Here is an 8,573-nt window from a genome sequence, read left to right as displayed (position 1 = left end):
TGTTTTATTAACTGTTAGAGTTATGCTACTGCCAGGCCCTGGCTAGCACCTGACTTGGTGCCCAGTGCTAACAACTGTCTTTAAAGGCTTATGAATACGGTCATAAACACTATGTACATCAGTAAAAGCATGTACTTTTAGTATTAACACCACCACCTCTGCCTCTTGCTTCCCTTTTTATGCCTGGGTAGTGCATAATGAATATACAATTACAGTATATATCATCCATTTTTCACGTACACGTGGACAGATTAATTTGTTTAAACTCTTTTTGTCACAATCAAGTCACTTCTAAATTCTGGCCTTTAGTCTTCAAATGACATGAACCTTCCCAAATTGTACGTGCTTGGTTTTTTCCCTTCCTTTTCAACTTGAGCCAAAAATAATAAATCTGGGTTGTTAATGCAAGCAACCTGAAAGTTAAAGGGCTACTTAATGCGCATCGGTGGAAGTTTAATGTCAGGGATCACAGAAGCATGGAATGCTCTTTCACTCCATGATAGCAAACTTGATGTTCACCTTCCAGGTGCCCTAGGCTATGAAATCCAAACAAGACTTTAGAATAAATATGAAAACAAAAGCAATTCATCTTTTTCTCCCTGGTTTTACTTAACAGGGAGACTGGATAATTGAAAAAGAAATTATTGCTGCTGTATTCCTAGTGCAAGATCTAACCTTTATTAGGTGAGAAATCTGGAAAAGAAGTAATACCATGCAAGGCTAATTTGGGTGGTGACTGGATCCCTACTGAGACTATATCACAGTATTAAGTAGCTGTCATTCAGAAAGCTCCCATGTATCTGTAGAACAGAGGTGGAATTCACTTCTTGAAGACCAATGAGGATTCACTCATTCAATGAAGTTCTAGAAACTCTGTTAAGTGATGAAGTCAGAATGATGATGATAACCTTATAAATTATGAAAAGTACATAGGAAATAAACAGAAAAAGTCATACTGCATTGACCTCTGTGTACAGATAAGGAACACTAAGGAATGATTGTTAATCACATACTAAATGTACTTAAAAGCCTCAGATTTCTTAGTCTTTGAATGAATCATAGTTTTAATCTGGACTTTAAAATGCTATTTAATCCTAGGTAATATTGTCAGCAAGCCATCTATAAATGGAAGTCGTTTTGAATAATGTTTAAGCGAGTTGCCTTTGGAAGCAAACAGGTAAGCTATTTCTGTGCCAGTGGAAACTTGATCATGTTCTCCAGAAATCTCAATTTATGTTTAAAAATTGGGTTCTTGATAAATTTCCTTCTTGATCATATTTGATAGTACCATTGTGTTGATAACAAGAAATGGTGCATGAAGGGTGGTTTGATACAGTGCCTGGAATAGCCAGAGCCAGTTGCTGTTGAATCAATTCCAACTCATAGACGTCATAGCAAACTGAGCTCCAGAGGGTTTTTAATAGCTTATTTATTTTTTATTGACATATAATTCCTGCCATACAATGCAGTGGTTTGAATATATTAAACAGAGCTGTGGAAGCATCACCACCATCAATTTTAGAACATTGCTTCATTTGTGTACTCATTATTATCATTCTCTCGCAATTACCCTTCAACTTCCCCTGTCATAACCTTAAGAAACTATTCATCTAGTTACTGTCTCTAGAGTTTAACCGATACTGGATTTCATAAAAAGAAAATCATACAAGTCTCTCCCCTTAAGAACAGTAACAAAATAAAGCACAGAAATACCTCAATCCAAAAGAAAGCGGACATAATAAAAACTAGAATAAATTAAAAATGAGTTAAAGGGGAACATAAGTGAAACGGTGTTCACTTTTAACCAACTGAATCTGCATTCAAAGCCCAAAGGGCATAGAGGTTTTACATCAGATTGTAACTGCAGGGTCAGCACTTTGAAAGCACTCACCAGCTCTGAGTTACAAAGGCTTTCCATTCCCATAAAAATTACAGTCTGGGAAACTCACAGAGGCCGTTCTACCCCGTCCTATAGGGTTGCTGTGAGTCAGCATTGACTTGATGTCAGTGGGTGTATCTGCAGTAATTCACTTTCTGATGCATTCTGTCTGAGAGTAAGGCTCTTTACATCCCTGGTTCATGGACCTAGGGATTCAATGGAAGCTTAATCTCTTGGGAAACTCACAAATGGATTTGGGCTTTCCCTGTCATCCATAGCCTTTCTTTGTCATTCATAGCACTTCAAACTGAGTGCTCTGGACTTAAGCTTTAAACTAATTCCTTCCTCTGATCTTGGGTTTTATTATTTACAATCCTTGGATCACACAGTCTGCTGTCCTATGTGGACATAGCTGACACCTCACTTAGATGGCTGCTTGCTTTAAGACAAGGTTTTAAGACCCAAGACACTAATCTTTCTGATAGCCTGACACCATCTGATTTCTTCACCACACTTTGCTATAGCGACCTCTGACCTTTCTTTTTTTTAAATCATTTTATTGTGGGCTCCTACAACTCTTATCACAATCCATACATCCATACATCTGACCTTTCATTTAGCAGCCTAATGGACTACCTATTTGCATTACCTAGGGTCTCTTAATAAATATTAAATCTCTTAATAAATATTAGTTATCTATGTATTCTCTTGTTGAATGTCTTGGCAAAATGAGAGCATGCTAGTCTCCATTATTAATGTTTTCCAGTCTCCCCAAACATTTTATTTCTCAGAAAAAAACTTGGAATATATGTTGTTAACCATTACTTTGAATTTTGTACCGGCACAAAGTATCAAACATTCTATTGACTGCTTTGGGTAAGCACCTCTCTAGATGCTGCTATAAAAACATAAGGACTTGTGCTCCACTTAAGAGGCTTACGTCTCCTTAAGAGCTAACCTCTCTAAGAGCTCCATGTAAACCTTTGGATTATAGCCATACATTATATTCACTCAGTTCAGTTTACAACAAAATATTTCCTACATTGCCTTGGGAGAGAAAATTAACCAGGGGACACTAACTCTTACTTTTTTTTTTTTTAACACGGTGCTCTCTGTTTGGCCAAGAAGACCTAAGCTCACACCTCCCCCTAAAGATGGTATGAGACAGCGAGTTTAGAGAGTTGCATTACTTGTAGTGCCAACTGTCGAATGAGCTCCTGTAGAGCCCTCTGTAAACGAGAAGGGGTGGATTCATACGTTTCATGGATTCACATAGAAAAACATGGGATGTTCACTTCCAGCTCGAATGCCTTCCTCAGCTTTCAACATTTGTTGGTCTTTCTATGCACACGAGGCATGAATTCATTTTAAAAGTTTTTTGTTTTGTTTTTCTTTTGAATTGCGCGAAGCTCTTTCCTGGAAGCCTTTTTGAGCCCTTAGACTATTGTGCTCCAAGAAAATTGAACCTTTTGTAGAAGGTCTCTGATGGCTCTCCTTGCTTTGAGCATTCAGTGGAAGGACCCCTTTCTGTGCCAGTGTTTTTTCCACCCTGGAACCACTTGAGTGAACACAACACGTCATTTTTTCAGAAATCAAAGGTTTCTTATTAAAATTTTTACTTGAAATTCACATAGAGCTGACTAAAGTTTCCAAGTTCAGAATAAGACTAACAGTCTATTAAGAATAAGGAATGATGGACTTGTGTTTTTATTAACCAGGGGCTGAAAGTGACCTTAAAATACCATCTAGCACATTCAAAGTCAGCCGGCATGACTGCCCAGTGCCCCACCTAGACTATCTCTCGTTTGCTTTCTTATTAAATCACCAGTGGAAGAGATTGTGTCAGTCTTCTTACAAGGCTGCTCCAGTGTCTGTAAAAGAGAACCCAGTAGCAGCTTTATGAGTGTAAATGTTTGCTGTGATACACACTCAGGTGAGCTCTTGAGCCTTCTATTGGCTGGCTTGTCTTCATATGCCAGTGGGTCATCTTGGTGTATATTGCTGATTTTGCATATTCTCCACCCCTCCCCCCCCCTTAACTGCATCTGTTGAGCACTTATTGGGCACATCAGATGTAAAATAGTCCGGATGGGGACAGAAAATAATTGGAAGAAATATACACAACAATGTCAACTACTGGAGAAGTAAAAAGGTTATACCCTTTACAAAAAATGTTTATGCCTGTTAAAATAAAAGCCTATAAATATAAGACAATAATACATTTTCAAAATTGTGCTTAGCATCACAGGATTACCATAAAATGGGCTGAGAAACGCCTGCACAGTATCAGTTCTTATGATGCATTTCACATTGAAGATGGCTGACATAGGACAAACACTTTAACTCATTGTTGAGATATCCATGGTCAGCAACTATATATATGTAGGCAGTTCCTCTAAAGTACATAACACCATTCACACTATCTGTCCATTTTTCCATTAATTCCCACCTTTTTTTCCGTCTATCTTTTACTAAGTTCTTTGGGGAATTGTTCACATTTCCTTTGACTGATCATCTTCTTTAAGTTTCCTAAATTCATTTTTAAGCAATTTATAGTTTCACGACTTGCTTTTAATCTCTCTTTAAGCTCCGCAATTTCAAAGCTTGCTTTCTTCTTGGCAGCTTCTAATTTTTCTCTTGTTTTCACTTTAAGTTCTGCAAATTCTGTCTTGTGCTTATAGGCTCCTAAAGTAAGCTGATGAGACGTTGTTAATAATTGTTGCATCATTGCTGTTGGGTCTTGAAATATCATTCCATCATAAAACTCTGAAACCACTGTCTTTTTTCCCCAGCATTGCATTGGTGTTTGACTGAAAGAGTTTTAATAAATGATACAGGGTTACCTTTATGAAGAGATCACCGAAAATAAGGGTGCTACAGCAAAGTGTGGTGAAGAATGCAGATGGTACCCGACTATGAACTGGAATAGTGTCTGGGGTCTTTAAAACGAGCAGCCATCTAAGTGAAGCATCAACTAAGTCCACATTGAAGAAGCACATCAACAGGTCTTTCATTAGGGTCACTGAAAAATGTTTTGATGACTATTTCAAATTCACCCCATCCTGTTTCTGTAATTTCACGTGGAGGCTTATTGACAACTCTTAAGGGATTGCCATAACTTTCGTGTAATTTAAACTGGAGTTTCTTCACATATGCTGACATATCCTCATTTCTATATGCTTTTACACACACTGTCCACTGATGAGTATGTCCATCTTCCTCTCTTTTCTTTCCAATGTATCGAGTGACATTCCCATAAACTATTGGTTTAACAATAATAACAATAATAAGCGAGGTTCAAACCTGAGATGGGAAGGTGGGAAAGGGTAACCTGTGGGCCTACTCTGGAGGGAGTTGTGGGCTGGCACTGACCTTCACTCTCCAGCCAGCGTCAGGCCCATTCTCTTGAAGAAGCCACTGCCTCTGCCAGGGAGAGAGACCTGGCCAGCGGGGCCAAGGCCCCGTTCCTCCCATGGGGGCCCAGGTGAAGGCTGTCTGGCTGAAGGAGGGCGGTTCGCTGGTCCTACAGCACAGAGTAACCTGTAACTCCTCACGTCCCCGAAGCCCATTCACGCATATTATTTCTATTTGGAGAAATTGTAGAACAGATAAGTTGAGTGCCATAAAGGAGTTGTATTACAAATCACATAACACCATCGTGGATTTTTCTTTTGAATGAGACCATTGTTAAAGGTCAAAATGCCTCATCTTCACAATGCCCCACCTTGGGCTCAGGAGCACATGCAAACCCATGTGCACAGGCACGTGCTTTTAGTTTTAGTGTCTCTTTTGAAAGAAAACCCATAGTGGAAATAACCAACTGTGGCTTACATAGTGAACATACATGTTACTAAGCACAGTAGCATATTCCTACATTTGTGAGCAGTAAGGCATGTGCTTTGGGCATGCTACTAAGAACGACCAGGCAGTGAAAAAGCAGAAGATCCTCAAAAAGATGGATTGACGCGACGGCTGTAACAAGGAGATGGAACATAGCGACACTATGAGGTTGGCTCAGGCTTGGGTAGTGTTTGCTCGTTGGCCATAGGAGTCTTATGAGTCAGAACCAACTCAAAAGCACCTAATATCAAAATTACATGTGTGAGAGAATGTCCTTAGTTTAGAAAATCAACGCATATGTTCCACTTACCATCATGTAATGAGAACTGGTGGTATTTCATACTTAAAAAATCCTTCATTGCTTATGCAAATTTTGTTGGAAAATCAATTGATTCTGCATATTTTGTTGGAACTAAAATGACAAATATTGACACACATTTAATTTTATTAATTTTCTGTCCACTGAGGTACAGTGGAGTAGGGGGCAAGGACTGATATCAAAGAGTTCAAGAAAGAAGAAAATATTTTGGAACTGATTGTGGTAGCAATTATACAATGCTTCTTGATGCAATTGAACTATGGAATGGTATGATGTCTGGATCAGCTCCCAATAAAATTGTTAGAAAAAAATAAAAATTGAAAAATAGTCTGGATCCTCATCATTATAGAGGCTACAAAACATTCTTGAAGTGGCATCAACGTGATGGCAGTGAATTTTGTTGCTGTTGTTGCTATTTCTTTGCTAAGTCTGTTAGTCCAGGTAAACTAGAGAAACAAATTCATAGACACTTGCATGTATATAAGAAAGAGGTTTATATACAAGAACAATTGAATATTGTGAAAATGTCCCAGCCTAGTCCAGATCAAGTCTATAAGTCCAATATAAGCCCATATGTCCAATATCAATCTATAAAGTCCTCTTCAGACTCACAAAATACATGCAATGATGCCAAATGCAAGAGGATCACAGACCAGGGGGTTGGAAGTATTGTGGCTCCAATGGCATTGTAAGCATCTCAGTGCTGACATGGGTCTCTACATGACTTCTCCGGCTCCAGCGTTGTGGTTGCATCAGGGTAGGTCCATGTGGTTTCTCCAGCTTCCAGGGTGAAAGGCCATGTGTCTTGTCAGTAGAGCATCTCTTAGTGAATGTGCAGAGACAGAGAAGCATCTCCCTTCTCCAAGGAGGAAAATACAGGAGTTCTCAGAATCCTCAGGAGAAGGCCATGCCCACACAGCGACCTCATTGGTTATATCCTGATTGAGAGGCCAGACTCCATCCCTTCACTCGTAATCTTCTCAAATTGATACCATATTATGTAACTGCCACACTAAGCTGATGTCCTTTCCAGGAACTGATCTCTCCTGAAAACAAAGTCAAAGTGAGAGAGATCAAGTCTCACCATCCTCACTTCTAAGAAATATTCTGGCCATTCTTCTTCCAAGACAGATTTGTTTGCTTTTCTGGCAGTCCAAGGTACTTTCAGTATTCTTCAGCAACACCATAATTCAAATGCACCATTTTTCTTTAGTCTCCTTTATTCATTGTCCAACTTTCACATGCAGATAGGCGATTGAAAATACCATAGCATGGTGTATCAGTCTTCAATGTATCAAATTTTTTCTTGAGATGTTCCTAAAATTCAAGTGGGATATAGTTTAGTCTTGTAAACTTGTTTTAATTGTCTTCAGTTGCAACCTCCATGTACCGATGAGCAGTTGATGGGTTCTTCCATAATGGCCCCTGGCCTTGTTATGGTTGATGATATTGTACTTTTAGATAGTCTTTCCCCACAGATGTAGTCTATTTGATTCCTGTGGATTCCCTCTAAGGAGGTCCATTCCACTGTTTATGTTGTAGAAAAAAATTATTGCAACGAAGTCATTCATCTTACAAATTCTATTATGTGCTCTCCACCTTCATTTCTATACCAGAGCCATAGTTTCCTACATAGTTCCTTCCCCTTTATTTCCATCTTTTACTTTGTAAGCATCATTAATTATCAATGCATCTTGATTGCATGTTTGATCAACTTAAGACTGAAGATTTTATTAGAATTCTTCAATTCTTCATCACTCCCTTTAGGGCTTGGTGCACACATTTGAATAATATTTGTATTAGTTGGCCTTCCCTATAGGTGTACAAATATTAGCCTGTCACAGACAGCACTGCACTCCAAAAGAGATCTTGAAATGTTCTTTTTGATGATGAATATGTTGCTTTCTTCTTGAATTTTCAACTACAGCCTAGTAAACCATATGATTTCTGATTCACACTAGCCAATACCTGTCCATTTCAGCTCATGGATGCCGAGGATATCGATCTCAAGGGGTTTCATTTCATTTTGACAACTTCCAACTTTATATAACAGATTCATACTTTGTACCTTCCACTTCTGATTATTAATGGATGTTTACAGCTGTTTATTTTAAATTTGAGTTGTATCCCATCAGCCAATGAAAGTTCTGATTTATGCCGTCGAAGACTTTAAGATTGACTCCACTTTAAGGCAATAGCTCTTCCCCCGTCACATTTCAATGCCTTACAACCTGAAGTGCTCATCTTCTGACTTTATAATCAAACTACTTTGTACTGTTATTTATGAAGTTTTTAGTGATAAATACCTGAGAAATGTACCTCCTATTTCTTCTTCCTAGTCTGCCCTTTGGCTGGAAGCTCAGCTAAAACCTGCTCACTATGGGTGACTCTGCAACTAGCTTCTGCTCTCACAGCATCACCCGTGCCCCCACGCCATAAGAAAGTGACAAACGAATGTTAGGTCTGTCTGTCTGGCTTCAACTCATAGAGACATTATTTAACAGAATGAAATATTGCCCAGCTCTATGTCATCCT

The 8,573-nt window shown here is 38.8% G+C and overlaps 1 pseudogene; it reads right to left on the bottom strand.

Moving 5' to 3' along the window:
- Positions 1-4,371: 4,371 nt before the first annotated feature.
- Positions 4,372-5,152, bottom strand: LOC101640431 (annotated as a pseudogene).
- Between the last annotated feature and the right edge of the window lie 3,421 nt (positions 5,153-8,573).

This window comes from Echinops telfairi, unplaced genomic scaffold (assembly GCF_000313985.2).
Source record: "Echinops telfairi isolate 266 unplaced genomic scaffold, ASM31398v2 ScPeMD7_7469;HRSCAF=8507_1, whole genome shotgun sequence".
Lineage (NCBI taxonomy): Eukaryota > Metazoa > Chordata > Mammalia > Afrosoricida > Tenrecidae > Echinops > Echinops telfairi.
This window is presented reverse-complemented; position numbering and strand designations above follow the sequence as displayed.